Consider the following 16376-nt stretch of genomic DNA (forward strand, 5'->3'; position numbering starts at 1 on the left):
AACTGGTAGCAGTGCTGCCATGGTGGTTGCTTAACATATTTTTTTTTAAATTTTTTTAAAAAAAATTTATTTTGTAATAGTAAATACAGAAAACAGTCTTTAAAAAAAATATAATAAATTCCCAGATGCTTAACACACAGTCTCACAGATAGGGGTTTTAAAAAAAATGTTTTCCAGCAACCCCTCTATTTGTATATCCATATATATTTTGTTTTTTTTTCCAGATCTAATTAGAATAAGGAAGCAATACAAAAGAATATGTGAATATCTCTCCAGAACAACAGCCTGAAACCACAAAACACAAAGTATTTCCCAGCAACCCCATTTTTTGAAAAACAAATACAGTCACAGCCCTCTCTTCTCCATTTATTTTTGTTTCTTTTTCAGAATAACCAAAATATCAAAATGGGGGAAGATTTCCAAATAACAGTTCATGATTTTTCCCCAAACACAACAAAAATGTACAAGAAAACTCTTAAATAGATAAGATTTTTAGCTCATAAGACAGTAACAAAAATCTTGATCCAATGACCCCCATAATTTCAAACAAGAACTCAGATTTCTTTAGGGAGAATCCAACATATTTCTTTTTGGTTTTCAAATGAAATAGAAGATAACAAGAGGCCTACCTCCATTAGCATTCTTGGCATGAATTTGATGGAGAGCTCCACCTGCAACTCCAAGCAAGAGATCTCCATTCTTTTCTTCCCAAAAACCATGTTTTTCCCCCAAAAAAATGACCAAAAAGCCAAGAACCCTCAAAATGCTTGCAAAACTAGGTTAAAAAGAAAAACCCTAATTTTGCCCTAATTTCAATTTTGAAATTAGGCATTTATCTTTAAAATAAAATGGATAAAAAAATGGAAACCTCTTATTCAATCCCTCTTATTCATTTTTCCTTTAAAATTAAAAAGCTTCCATTTCTTATTGCATTTTTTTAAAATTTTAATTTCTCACTACAAATTTTAGGCCTACTTCTTATTTCGAAACTATTGACCGGGTAAGGCATTTGATTAATTTAATTTTTTTTTAAAAATCAAACTTTTATACTATATCGACTTTACAAGTAAAGAGAAAATAATTTCGTTTAAATAATAATAATTTACCCCTTTTTCTTCCAAAATGCGAAAATGAATAATTTATTTCTATCTCCCAAATGACTTTAAAATTTTCCTTTCTAAAACGCATAACTCAATAATTTTGTTATTTTAAAATTAGCTATTAAATTAACTCGCTATAACATAATAAAGCGACATTTTTTAAATAAATGACTAATCTAATGCAAGAGTCTTGTTTATTCAAATTTCTCAACTACAAATGCATAAAAGTTACAAATGCGTAAATGAGCACACTAACCCCAATTAAATACCTTAAGCTTGCTACAATAATAATTTAAAGCAAATCTCTTAAATTACTGATTAATCGTATAAAAGAAACTACCTATTTAAATTTCTATATCTCTAATGTGTACGTTTAATCATAATTTTGAATTTAATACTTAGGATAACAAACCTCACTTACCTCACGCAAGGCATGCAAATCGAGGAAGTCCTCCAAATCTCTCGACACGCATCCCAATGAAAGGCAAGCCCCACGAATCCACACACGATGCTCACCTAACCATGGCTAAGGCAAGACGAGAGTTATATGACCACTAAATCCGAATTCAAAAGATGAAGGAGCATACTCAACCTTGCAAATTCCAAAGGAGATAAACCTTGCCCTAAGCGGTGTTGTACCTGCAATCTCCTGCACCCATGAATTCATACAAGCATGCATATACATATACATATTCAATGAAGGCGTTAGCTCAAGATTCAACACAAGGGTTAGGAACAATTACATTTACACGAAAATCGATGCAAAAACACAAAAATAAGTATGCACAGTTATTTATATTATCTAAACTACACATTTCACCATGGTTAACCTACCATTCAAGAATGCCACATAGGAAGTCAATCATGGTCAAATGGGTTTTTACAAGTCTAACTAGGGTATGGGCATTACATTACTCAACTCATAGTAAGGCCTACAAATGCTACAATAAAATACTAAGAAGAGTCATTAAGAGTGTGCATGTAAGAGTTGATGAGGATATGCATAAAGGAAGATAAGCACAAGTGAACCAGTATGATGATTCTGGTGATGAAGGTGAAGAAGCTTAGTCAAAAAATGAACCAGAAGAAGCATCCAATAAGGTCCATAACCGATATGTGCAAAAAAACCACTCGGAAGAGCAGATTTTAGGTAATAAGAGTGATGGTGTGTAGACTAGAAGAAGAATTGCCTGGAACGATGAACAATTCAATTTTTGCCTCATGACTTAAATGGAACCTACGACATTCAATGAGGCCAACAAAATTTAGAAATGGATGGATGCAATAGAAGAAGAGTTGCAGGAGATTGAGAAGAACAAGACTTGGGAATTAGTCCCTAGACAGGCAGAAAAGAACATCTTTGGCACCAAATGGGTCTACCGAAACAAGATGAATGTACAAGGTAAAATTATTAGGCATAAAGCTATAATTGTGTGCAAGGGTTACTCTCAAGTATAGGGAATTGAGGGCATTGATTTTGAAGAAAAATTTGCACCAGTAGCTAGACTAGAAGCAATTAGGATGTTTCTATATTTTTCAACCTACAAGGGTTATAAGGTATATCAAATGGATGTAAAATTTGCCTTTCTCAATGGAAGTTTGGAAGAAGAAGTGTATATGGAGAAAGAAGAAGGATTTCTATTACATGATGATGAAACCTTTGTGTACTGGTTGAAGAAGGCTCCTAGGGCTTGGCATTCAAGACTTGATAAGTACCTAAAGGAGCAAGGATTCAAAAAGGGGAGTCCTGACAACAATCTATACATTAAAGAAGATGGAAACCACATTATCATTGTGGTTGTGTATGTAGATGACATCGTTTTTGGAGGCAATAAGGACACTCTTTCTAGAGATTTTGCTGATCATATGCAGTCATAATTTGAGACGTCAATGCTTAGAGAGTTGACATACTTTCTTGGTTTGTAGATATGACAGCTAAATAAGGGAATCTTCATCTCACAAACCAAGTATGCAAAGGACATGCTAAAGAAGTTTCAAATGAAGGACTCCAAACCAGTGAGTACCCCCATGGTGACTAGATGCAAACTAAGCAAGAAGGATGCATCACTAGTAATGGATTAGACCTTGTATAGATCCATGATTGGTATTTTATTATATCTTACTACTTCTAGACTGGATATGGTGCAGGCAGTGTAAATGGTGTCTAGATTTCAAGAAAGACCTAAGTAGTCACATATGATTGCAGTCAGCAGAATTTTTAGGTATCTATAGGGGACACTCAATTATGGATTATGGTACCCTAAAAAAGGGGAATTTACCTTGGGAGCATACACAAATGCTAATTGGGCAGGCTGCATTGATGACCAGAAGAGTACAAGTGGTGGTGCATTCTTTTTAGGTAATTGGTTGATCTCATGGCATACCAAGAAGTAGGATTTAGTCTCCCTATCAACTATTGAAGTAGAATACATTGATGTTGCCACATGTTTCTCTCAAGTGCTTTGGATGAAGCAGACCCTCAAGGACACAGAGGTGGACATTTTTTATCCTATTCCCATCCGGTGTGATAACTCAAGTGCCATCAACCTATCAAAGAATTCAATGATGCATTCAAGGACAAAGCATATAACCATCAAGTATCATTTTCTCAGAGAGAAAGTTGAAGGATAGGAGGTCATGATGGAATATGTCCATACCAGTTAACAAGTGGCAGATATCTTCACCAAACCATTACCGGTAAGCATTTTTAAGTATTTGAGGCATCAGTTGGGAGTTTTGTCACCTGCCTCATGTACTTAAGCTAGTAAGGTGACCTATGGTTCAGGGGAGTTTTATAGAAATAATTGTATCTCTTGAACCACATGCAAGACATAGGGGGAGTTTAGGAATTTATGCCTCTATACTAGTTGTAATCACACAGAGGAGATTTGACAAAGGGGGAGTCTACACAGTCTAATCGATGGAGTATGAACCAAAAGGGGAGAATGGACCAGTTATGATAGAATGTAGACTATGTTAATGGGGGAGTATAAACTGGATAATGAAATACCCTAACCCTTTGTCATTATTTTAAAAGGGGGAGAAATCTACAGGTGTGGAGACTTGCATGTGTGTTGACATCAATGCCAAAGGGGGAGATTGTTGGCGTTAGGTTGTCATTGATGTCATCTGGTATGGAATGGTCACCGATAAGTAAGTAGTGATGTCAAATGGTATGAAGGATGGAGTGTATAAGTAGACAGAAATGGTATGTTACCAGTACACATGAAGTGCAACATCTACTAGTAAAGAAGGAACATCGACAAGCAAGCAAAGAATATGTTATCACTGTTTTAAAAATGGATGTTTTTAGTCCATAAATGGCTAAGTTTTTTGAAAATTTTATGTCTAGTGCGCCCATGTTCTTTCAAATTGTTTTAAATCCTAAGGGGTTTAGGGTTTAGGTTTTAATCACTTTAATGTCTGATAAAAACCATTTTTGCTTCTAATTCTGCATTTCTTTATTCACTTAAGTGATGGGTCCATTTATCATAAAAGTGTTCCCCCCTTGTCATTTACCTAGGTGGTCCCTTTTAAATATTTAATTTTTGTTCATTTCTAATGTCTGTCGGGCCTTATAAGCATCATGCAACTTTCTGTTGATCTGACAGCCCGCGTTGCTTCGCGATCAAAAAGTGCTCGAAAGTTAGCTTCCATGAAGTAGTGAAAGGCAAAAGTGGACCCGACATATAGGTTTGGACTAAAGCTAAACACTAATCAAGTTTCATCTGATCGGACGAACGGCGTGGTTTCATGAGATCAAGCTGAATGTGTTTTAACCTTTGCGAAATGGCGAAAGGTTTTGGTGGGTCCCTGAGACAAGCGATCTTCTTTGGGTTAAAGAATGATTGGGTTGGAAAGGGATCAATGGCTTGCATTGATTTGCGGCCAAGAGATGCATGAGTTCTACCTTCAATGAAATAGAAAAAAGGTGATGGGTCCCACTAAAGGTGGTAGTGAATGTGGTAGGTCTAGCTAGCAATGACAGAGCAAAGATGAGGTGCTTAGTTGACAATCTATAGAGGGACCGAGCAAGGTTGTCATAGAAAGGAGTAAATAACGAGCAAGTTTTTTAGATCTAACGGCTTGCATGAATTTGCAAAGATAAGATGCTAGTAGGTTAACCTTCGCAAAGTGGCAAAAAGGCTGGTGGGCCCAAAGGATAGGCAGGGCATGAAGCTAAAAGCAGATTAGGTCTATTTTGATCTAACGGTTCTTGTGGTTTCGTGGCTTTAAGACAAATGAAGAATAATGTTCATGAAGTCATGAAAGATAGGTGGAAATCACATGGAGGCATGATGTGGCATAACAGCTGTTTCTTTTTGTAGAGCTCGATAGTGATGTGTCGGGTGACACGTGGTTTTAAAAAGTGGTTGAGGGCCCACCTAGGTGTAACCAGCAGTTATGTGGGAATAATAAAGATAACACGTGGTGGATTAAAGGTGGAACCCAGAGAATTTTCCAGGGCTAATGGTCGACTACCATGTGGCGTTTATTAACCAAAGAACAAGTAGGGTAAGTAATCCCTAGATAAAGGGCCTTCTTAAAAGATATTCATCTCAAGATTGATCCAATGCTTCTCATTGTTTTGTGGCCCAAAGATGCCCATGGCTTAACTTTAGCGAAATGGCAAAAATCGTTAGCCATCAAGATGAGGCACGGTTAGTTAAAAGGATTGACGGTCCTGATTGGAGTTAAAGGCCGGGTGATTTGACTTTGATCTAATGCTTGGCGCAACCTCACAAAGGAAAAGTGAATGACTTTTAAAGTTTGCGAAGTGGCGAAAAGGAGGTAGGGCCTAGCACTAAAGCAAAGAGATCAAATGGAGATAAATGTGACATAAGTTCTTGTTATCCAATAGCGAGCATTGTTTCGCAAAAGAAAAGAGAAAAGGTTTTATGTTCTGCGAAATAGCGAAACAGAGGAAAGACTTAGAGAAATTATGACCCATTGGAGCTAGTTTTGAATTCAATTTCGCGAATTAAATTCTGAAAAGAAAGACGACGCATGCGGAGTTAATTTCTAGAACTTAAATGCCAACTTGTCCTTTTGAGTCTGCATCAACTTGATTGTTAAATATTGTTTCATTGAAGTTTGTTGCAGAGCGAATTATTGCAAGGCATTTTTCTTCAAGCAAATAATCAGGTATTTTGTGCTTTTCTTGATAACTCTTTGTTTGTTCTCAAATACTACTATGTGAATTACCACATTAGAGGTCTGTGCTAGCTTCTAGTGGTATAATTGTTTGACCTGAATGGCACCCATAAGAGAATTGATAGGGAAGGTGAATTACCAGGACCAAAATATCTGTGATGAATTTTTAGAGCAATTAATCATATCCACCAATGCTGGGGCTAAGGCCAAAGAGCTAGTACCCAAGAACCCTCGTCTAAAAATTGGAGATGGCCTTTATGATAAGGGTAATTAGTTGAGGGACCCTGAAATAGGATTGTTAGGCTTAGGACTTTTTAAAGTCAGTTTTAGGCACAAGAATTCCCCAGCTCCTTTGAATAGCATATGGGAACAGGATGTAGGAAAGCTTGTGGTCCCAGGTGTTTTTAATGATGTAGATCTATTAGCCCTGATTGCACAAAATTATGATTCTATGGCAAGATGCATCAGAAACATAAAGGGATCAGTCTTGATTGAGATAAATGAAGATAAATTTAGGAAAGTGTTTAAACTTAGTGAGTCCTCCAATTTATTAGAGCCTGTTGACTTTGAGTCGTTAGCCCAGGTGTACAATGCTCAAAGGGATCATCTTAGGAGTGGCCCATTGAAAGAATTCTTTGTAAAGATAGGGGGGTTAACAGTTGTAGGCACCAACACAATGGAACCATTCTCTCTCAGCTTATTTACTCTAAGAGCTAAGAGTATGTATTGGATGTTATGCCAGATCTTTGGAGAGGATGCTGAAAAGAATATGCCAACCCATTATATGTTAATGATTGCACAAATTCTAAACCCCTCCCTAGCATAACATTTGATTATGCCTCATACCTTGCTGATGCAATTCATAAAGGGCTAGTTGGGATCAAAAATGGTAAGGTGGATAGGCCATTTGGATGGTACTCCATGTTAATGCATATGTTTCTCTTCAAAGGGGCTGATTATTTTGGAAAAGAGATGGACCTGGTTAAGGTCAAGGATAAAGAGCAGATGCCAGTGCAATTGTGGAGTACTATTCTCTCTTGGGGTAGAGAGGATGAAAGTTATCTAAAGTTTTATAGATGCTTTGCATCTAAAATTAGGATTCTTCTATGCAGAGAAAACCCTAGAATTCCTAAGGCTCTTTTGGAGTTTCTCAGACCTAGGGAATTTGCAAAGGATATCAAGATTGTTCACAATTGGGGAGACATATATTTGTATCTTGTGTCTATTATTTTTAGAGTGTTTGGATTTAGAGGCACCCCCTATTTACTACCCTATCAGGTCCCATTGAAGATAGGGATTGTAGAATTCCTGAGACAAATTGTGGGAGTACAAGAAGCAGAGCTAACCAATAGAGGTAAACGGACTATTTTCCCAACTATTGCCATGGCTCACCATTTTGTGATCACTAAGGGTGGATGGAAATTTTTTGAAGGATTCTTTAAGCCATATAGGCTGTCTATTGCAGTGTCAAGATGTGCAGACCCTGAGAATTTTTTCAATGGCATGTTCAGAAAAAGAGCAGTGTGCAGAGGTAGGCATCATCAATTCCAGTTCCTAGAAGATTTGATTAGAATTGAATTCAGCTTAGATGAGAAGGAATTGAGGAAGGAGAAGTGGGTTGCACATAAGAAAGCCCGTGATTTTATCCATCAATTTGACACTAGCTATGATCCTCTCTCTAGCTTCAACCCATTTGAGGAGAAAATAAAGTTCCTGATTCTTTATTTTGAAGACCTCATGTAGACTTTAAAAGAAAAGAGGGAGGCCATAATGCAAAATGATCTTGATAAGGCTAAGATGGTATTGGCTAAGCCTGCCTTTTCTAGAGATATCCCACCTTGTGACTATGTAATGCACAAAAGGTCAAAGTACACTATGATGATGCCAGTGATAAGTGAGCCTTCCACTTCAAAAGGGAAGAGGGAAATTGAAGATGTCATTGACATTCAGGATTCCTCTAAGAGGCAAAAAGTGGGAAAGGAAATTGAAACTAATGAGCCTCAATATTCTCCATCTCAGTCTCCTATCCACATTGGAGATGAACAAACTGTGGCTGAACAATTATTGCAGCTAGGGAGTCTCAGTGAGATTGCCTACACCTATGAGGAGACCAAAGAGGGGATGCCTAAAGAGCCACCTACTGCTGAAAGGGATTTGATTGATGGTGAGTTAAAAGGCCAAGAAATGGACCTTACTATTAAGAAAGCTAGTGAAGAATTCCTAGCTGATAGCAATTTTGTCACATCAGAAGCTTTTATGTAGTTTGTATGGAAGCAAAACATGGAACAATTCAGGGTTTGGGGTAACAAAGGCTGGTGTGTTGATTCTCCATGAATGGGATATAGTTGATGCCTTAGTGCTTGATGCAATGAGGAAAGAAACAAAGCCTATGGAAGGAGTGACATTTAGCAAGGATAATGCTACTCTTGTCATGTGGTCATTAAAGAAGGATGAAAACAAAAGAAGGAAGAATACATCAGATTCTAGCCTCTTAGGAGGCATGATAGTTAAAAGAGTCCAAGACATAGGGGTAGTGGAAGCTGCTAGCACAGTACTAGAGATAGCAAAGTTTAATGTGGCAATAGCAGAGAAAGATGCACAAGAAAAGGCTAATCTCCAACTAAAGTTGGAGACTATTTTAAAAGCTTACAATGATGCTAAAGAAGGAATAGCCAACAGAGACATCATAATTGCTAGACTCTAGAGTCAATTGGTAGGTCAGCATCATCTAGGTGAATCTTCTACACTCATGATAGCTTCCTCTCTGTCAAGGACCCCTCCTACTAGTCCCATCATTGAATACCCCCCTTCTCCTATTCCTTCTAGTTCCCAATTACCTGAAAAATGTCCAACATGAGTTGGAAAAGTTGAAACAAGGTCAAACCTTGAATGCAAACAAATATGAGGAGAAGGTGAAAGCCACCATTTTGAAGTTTGTTGACTCAGTCAAAACCTCCAATATATACATAAATATGAAGAGGATTCTTGATATTTTGATCAAATTAAAAGAAGAAGAAGCCACTTTGGAACCAATCCTAAATAAGTGGGTGCTTAGAGGTAAGGAGTTAGAGCTCATGTGTTCCTCCCATGCAGATGTAGAAGAGAATGACAATCTTAGGTCCACATGTGAGTTTATAAAAGAGATGAATATTCTTTCAGTGGAAGGAAGAGGTATAAAAAGAAAAGCCCAACTTTATAGAAAAGAATATTCAGATCATAAATTTGAAATATTTCCAGGAGGTTTCATTGGTGTTGTTCAGCTAAAGGAAGAGAAGACTTGGTTAAAGGAGGTGGACCACAATTTTTCCCTAAGGATCAATTAGATTATTAGTACTGATGACACATCCTTATTTGTCCAAACAATTGAGGAAATTGAAAAAATGAAATCTCATTATGGTTTCATAGAAACAAAGATTGGGCATGTACGAGTCACTTGGAAGCGGCTAGAAGATATGAAACAGAAGGTTGCTAGTTTTACTTAGCCTAGTGATGATGTCTATCAGAAGTGCAAAGATAATTATATGGGACAAAAAAAAGATGCTCAGGAGCAATTACAAGAGGTTGCAACATAACAACAACCAGAGGAAGCCACAAATGCTGAAAAGGACTTATAACCGCTTCTTGGAAAAGGCTGTTGTGAGCAACAAACTTTCTTTTGAAAAGTCCAAAGCTTGTATGCATCCATGATATTATAAATGGATACTAGGATTTCTAAAAAAAGGTGATTGCAAGAATTTGTAAGAAAACTGTGCAGAAATATATCTAGGATTTTCTAGTCTTATGGAGAATACTCTAAGTTTTGTAATATTTTCTCAAAATTAATATCAATATACAGACTATCAACTTTTGAGCTGAAATTTTGTGTTGTCTTCTGGTCTACTTGCAAATATTTACTATTTTCAATATGACTAATCTAGCGTTATTCATTTGAGTATGGATTGTAAGGCAATCTTAAATAGAGGCATTTCTTAGCTTTTCTCTCCAGGAGGGAAATTAAATATGCATGAAGCATTTCTATCAGTAAATTCCTTGTGGGAGATTTTGAATTTGAGGAATGTAGTTTAGTTTGATGAGGGTAAATTCTTATGTATGTAAGGCATATGTGGTGTTTTATAGAAGCCAAGGTGATGAGATGTGTGGAGATATTTGATTGTGGAAGTATTGTTTAAACTTAGATGACTTTGTGGCCTGGATAAGGCACTAGTATCAATTGTGGTTATCTTTTACATGTCTTGTAGGTCAATAATGAACATGAGTATAAGCTTTCTTTCTTTGTTTGAGTTAGTTTTGATGTGATAAGATTCATTTGTCTTCAGACTAGTTTACTGTGGATCTGTCTTTTAAAAGTGTGAAGTCAATTCATATAAGTTATACCCACCTGAACTTTGGATAAGTTCGAAGTGTAGAAGGTTGTAAAACCTTGTCATATGTTGCTCTGAAGTTTCATTCTCTTTGATCTCTCTTCTGTAGACAAAGTTTATCATTTTATTATAAGGGTTTTTAAGGGGAATCAGAATTTGAGAACAACAAAAGTGGTGACTCTGCTGGGGAGAGTCATACTATGAATCCAGATGTAGATTGGTGCTTCAATAAAATATCGGTGTTGTCTTGATATATTCATTTAAAGAATTTTGTACGATATTTGATACGTAATGTTGGTTTGAAGATTTGCAGTTTTTTGTTCAAAACTTATTTTCATTTTTCCCATAGTTTTGTGGGTGGCGACTCTATTAGTTCAACCATTCCTTTTAAAATAAGTAAATTCTGAAAAGGAAACAAGCATAATGTAAGGAGGAAAGAACACCAGGTCCTTCATGAAGAAACATCCTCGTGAGGCATTGTAGGAGGGATTACGTGAATAGTCACGAAGAGGTCAAAAAAGATCAGTACAACATGAGCCATCAAATGCTACATGGGTGCAGAAAAGTAACAATACTGGTAAGGTATCTGATAGACCTATATATGCAAAGTCTAATTCTTCTTCCCAAGAATCTGAACATGATGTTTTAGGTTTTCATTCTGGATTATTTGGAAATATAGATGATGTTCATGCTTTAAATCAAGAATTATCTCATGTTAGCTTTTCCAGGAAAGACAAAAGTAGTTCTAATGTAGTCAGACATTTTGTGCCTAGAACGGTTGATGGAAACATCAGATTGATTGATATAGACCAATTTAATGTATTTGACTCTGAGGAGATTTTCCTTGATGAGGATGAAGTGTCCCAAGAAATAGAAGACCTAAATAGAAAGGTCCATCACTTAATCTCCTTAAGAACCCAAAAGGAAGCAAATAGGGAGAAGGAAGTCAAAGCAAAACTAATGGAATGAGATAGGCTTCTTAGGCAGATTGCTGACCTTGAATTGTTGGCCTAAGAAAAGGAAAAGAGTGATGATGGAGGTCCTGTGATCAGGGAAATTCTAGTCCCCAAAGCCAAACCAGCATATAAGTCAGTGATCCAACCAAATAAGGAGGTTTTTAGTGACCCACAACCTGTTAGAAATGAGATTGATAAAGGAAAGCAAAAATGCATGGAATGTGGGTCAGGATCAAAGACTACGGTGGAGATCTCCCATAGGCTATCAGCACATGAGAGGGAGATGGAAAGAATGAGGAAAGAGAAAGAAGATCTACAAATGGAGTTAGAGAAAGTTGAGTTAGAGGCAACTAACCAAGAAGTCAAAAGAAAAATCGGTTATCTAAAAGCTCCCCCTATCATTTTCCCATCAGAAGATCTCAATAAGCCTGTTCCTCAACAAGTTTCCCTTCCCCCTGTTAAAATTCATCCCACTTTGCCTATCAATATAGCAATAGCTAGTCAAGCCCCTGTAATTAACCAGAATAATCAAATCTCTTAGGCTCAAATCCCTACTGTGAGAATGAAAATGGGTAATAACAATGTTGTTAACCATTTCCAAAGGAGACCTATCAACTTGGAATAGTATAGACAGTTATTTTTTGATAGAATCCCAGGATATCCCAACCATGTTCCTACTAAATTAAGAGATAGACTCCCTAAGTTTGCTATAAATAATACAATTAGTGTAGAGGTGTAGAGGAGCATTTAAAATCTTTTATTGACTTGATAAATGATTATGAGATAGCTGATGAAGATGTCATAATGAAGTTATTTGTCTAGTCCCTAATAGATGATGCAAGAGATTGGTTTAGAGGTCTCCCTATTAATAGCATTGGGTCTTGGGAGGATTTCAAGAATTGGTTTCAAGAACAATACAGTGACAAAACAAATGTGAGTTTCATGTTAAATGAATATAACAATATTAGAAAATCTGATAATGAGATGGTCACTGATTTCAATGCTAGATTTCAGAAAGCCATGTATAGGTTGTATCAGGTGATGAGACTAGATGATAACATGTGCCTGAACACTTATTATAATGCATTTGATTTCAAAATGTCTTATATTTTAAGGGATAAGAATCCACATAGCCTAAGAGATGCATTCAGAATTGCTATCAATGTGGAAAGCAACAGGAAAGCATCCAAAAAATTAGGGAGAAGAACTAATGGTAGGCTATGACAGGAAACAAAACAACAACTGAACAAAGTTGCTAAGGAGGACGATAAGGTAGAAAATTTAGTCACTGCTATGAAGGATCTAACTGCTAAGGTAAATAAAAATGATAAGCCTCACTATAATTGGCAAGATAGGCCTCCCAAATTGCATGATATTCCTTATAATACCAACTAGAAGGATGGTAAACCTCAAAATGAGAAGCCTAAGAATACTCAGAGCCAAGACACCCCTGATCCATTAAAAGGAAAAAATGTTCACAATATAGAGAACACTCCCTAGTGTATTGCTTGTGACAGGCCACATTCTCCTCATCAGTGTGCAGTAGATCAAGCCCTTGAAGAGTCCCTAAGGCAAGAGGTTGAGCCTGATATCAATATGTTTGAAACCATTGTAGAAAGTGATGAGGAATCAGTACAAAGTGAATTTAGTGATGTGCTAGAGAGTAAAAGGTCTTTTCAAGGACAACTAACACTTGATTGGCATCCTACTCTGAATGTGGTAACCATTGAAGATGAAGAAGTTCATCATAGAAGGCCTAGTGAGAAGAAGTGAAAAATCTCACCAAGGCTACTATAGATAAGGCAAAGCACAATTATAACCTAAGGAGCACCAAAAGGGATAGTGATCAAGGTGAACCTGGTTCTATATTTATAAAAGAGGCTCTTCAGAAAAAGGCAACAAGTAGTGCTACTACCCCTTAGATGGGTCAAGAAAAGAAAGATCAAATTAAATATGTACCCAAGAGTACAAATGATACACAAGGAGCTGCCACAACAAAGAAGGTGAGTCAGCCTAAGGCAGAAAGAATTAAAGCTAATGTTGAGTTGAGCAGAAATTCCACATTTGACATGGCTTAGGCTCTTATACAAATGAAAGTTACTGTCCCACTAATAGAGTTACTGAAAATAAAAGAACATAGAGAAGCTACCTTGTCTTTGTTTTCTAATATATCTGACAGTAACACAGTACTACCCACCGGTTTAGTTAAAAATGGAAAGGATCAGGAGTTCCAAACACCAGAGGTTTATGTTGGAACAACTATTACTCAAGAACCTTCACAGGTAGATCCTTTTTATGTCACTTTGTTAGTGAATAACCGGTTGATAAAAAAATGTATGATAGATTCAGGTGCAACTGCTAATGTAATGCCTTATGTTGTTATGAAAGAATTAGGATTATCAGTGACTACAGTATATGGGAAATGCTATGCTATGGATAACAGAGAAGTACCTGTCATAGGTACAATGAAAGATGTTAAAGTAAAGATAGTAGTATTCCCTGAAGTGACCTATTAGATGGATGTTATTGTCACTGACACTAAGCCTCATTATGGCATGTTATTATCCAGGCAGTAGGCAGCAGCAGTAGGCGGAAATGTCCAATTGGATCTATCTTATGCTACCATCCCAATCAATGGGAATCAAGTCAAACTATATAGAGAACCACATGCTTCTAGAGTGATTGAAAATGTAGATCCTAGCATGCTCAATTGTATGACTGATGTGGATCTTGACAACTTTAGAGTGCAACCAATTTTACCTCAGTTAAAGAATACTGAGTACATTGTGATTGAATTAGAATCACAATAGTATGGTTTATGGAAAATGTATTTTGATGGAGCTCACTCCAAAGAAGGGTCTGGAGTAGGAGTTCTTTTTGTATCCCCATCTAGTATAACTTTTAAATATTCCTTTTTGTTAGCCTTTCAGTGCACTAACAACACTGTAGAATATGAAGCTCTGTTATTAGGGCTTGAAGTTGCAAAGAGGCATGGGATACAACTGTTGAAATTTTTAGGAGATTCAGAATTGGTTCACTCAGGTAAGATCCAAATATGCATCAAAAAATGATAGATTGAAAAGGTATAAGCATGCAGTTTGGGATATCATTGAGCATTTTAGTGGTTTTTCTATTAATTGGATAGAGAGATCAAAGAATATTATGGTAGACTTTTTAGCCAATGTTGCATTGAAAAATGATGATGCAACACTAACCGACATATCCACTGCGGAAATAAAATCTAGGCCTGCCATCCCTGATAATGTGTATAATTGGCAAGTTTTTGTCGATGATGAAGATATTCTTAGGTTCATACAATGCATTGATGATTACGACGAACATAAGATTGACTACAATGCATTAGTAGAGGTGGTTAACAACAAAGAGACAGTATTTGGCAATGGCTTGGTTCAGTTGGAAACAAATGAGATACCAAAAGGGTTGGTAGAGCTTTAGGGCATGTTCAGCTATAATGACAGTCACTTGCACCAACAATCTACTACCAAGTTAGAAGAATTGGAGGAAGTAAACTTGGGGACAGAATTATCCCCTAAGTTGGTATACATTGGAAAAAACTTGCCTCCTCACGTATTAATTTATTGAAGAGATATAAGCATGTGTTTGCTTGGTCATATGAAGACCTAAAGGCGTATAGACAAGACCTTTTTCAGCATGAAGTTCCTTTACTTCCAGATGCTAAGCCTTTCAGAGAAAAGCAGAGACCTATTAATCCCCTGCTAGAAACCAAGATGCAGCAAGAATTAACTAAGCTAAGAGAAGGGGGGATTATCAAACCTATAAGACATTCTTCATGGGTCTCAAATTTGGTCCCGGTTAGAAAGAAAAATGGGGACATAAGATTGTGTGTCGATTTTAGAAATTTAAATGTTGCTTCCCTAAAGGATAATTATTCTTCTCCCAATATGGAAGCCATGTTGTAGAGAGTAACTTGCTGTGATCTTTTGTGAATGATGGATTGCTTCTCAGGGTACAATTAGGTGCTAGTGAAGGAATCTGAGCAATTCAAGACCACTTTCACCACCCCATGGGGAACGTATGTTTATGTAAGGATGCCATTTGGATTAAAAAATGTTGGAGCTACATTTCAGAGAGCAATGGATGTAGCCTTCAAAGAATTTATCAACATCATCATGGTTGTGTACTAAGATGATTTAACATGTTTCTCTAAAAGGGTTGATGATCACTATGGACTTTTGGAAAAGGTGTTCAATAAGGCTTTGGAATTTGGTGTGTCATTAAACCCCAAGAAGTTTCACTTTGTTGTTATTTAAGGGAAGTTGTTGGGGCATATTGTCTCCAAGGAAGGGGTAAGGATAGACCCTGAAATAATTAAAATAATAAACAATGTGCCTGAACCAAAGAGTGTTAAAGGTATTCAATCCTTTTTAGGCAAAGTTAATTTTGTTAGAAGTTTCATTGCAAACTTTGCAGAGGTTGTAAAGCCCATTATTAGATTACTCAAGAAGGATACTAAGTTTTGCTGGGATCAAGAAGCTTCAAAGGCTTTTGCTGAGATTAAAAAAGCCATTTAGGAAGTACCTATGTTGAAATCCATGGATTATAGTAAGCCCTTTTCTTTGTTCTCTTTATCTTCATATCATATAGTAGCTGCAGTGTTGTTGCAAAAGGATAATGAGGGATTTGAACATCCCATAGCTTTCTATAGCAAGTCTTTACAAGCAACAAAATTAAGGTTTGAGATCATGGAAAAACAGGCATATGCTTTGGTTAAAGCTATCAAGGCTTTCAGGCCATATCTTGTAAATGCACAAGTAGTTGCTTAT

This window comes from Cryptomeria japonica, chromosome 7, assembly GCF_030272615.1.
Source record: "Cryptomeria japonica chromosome 7, Sugi_1.0, whole genome shotgun sequence".
Classification (NCBI taxonomy): Eukaryota; Viridiplantae; Streptophyta; class Pinopsida; order Cupressales; family Cupressaceae; genus Cryptomeria; species Cryptomeria japonica.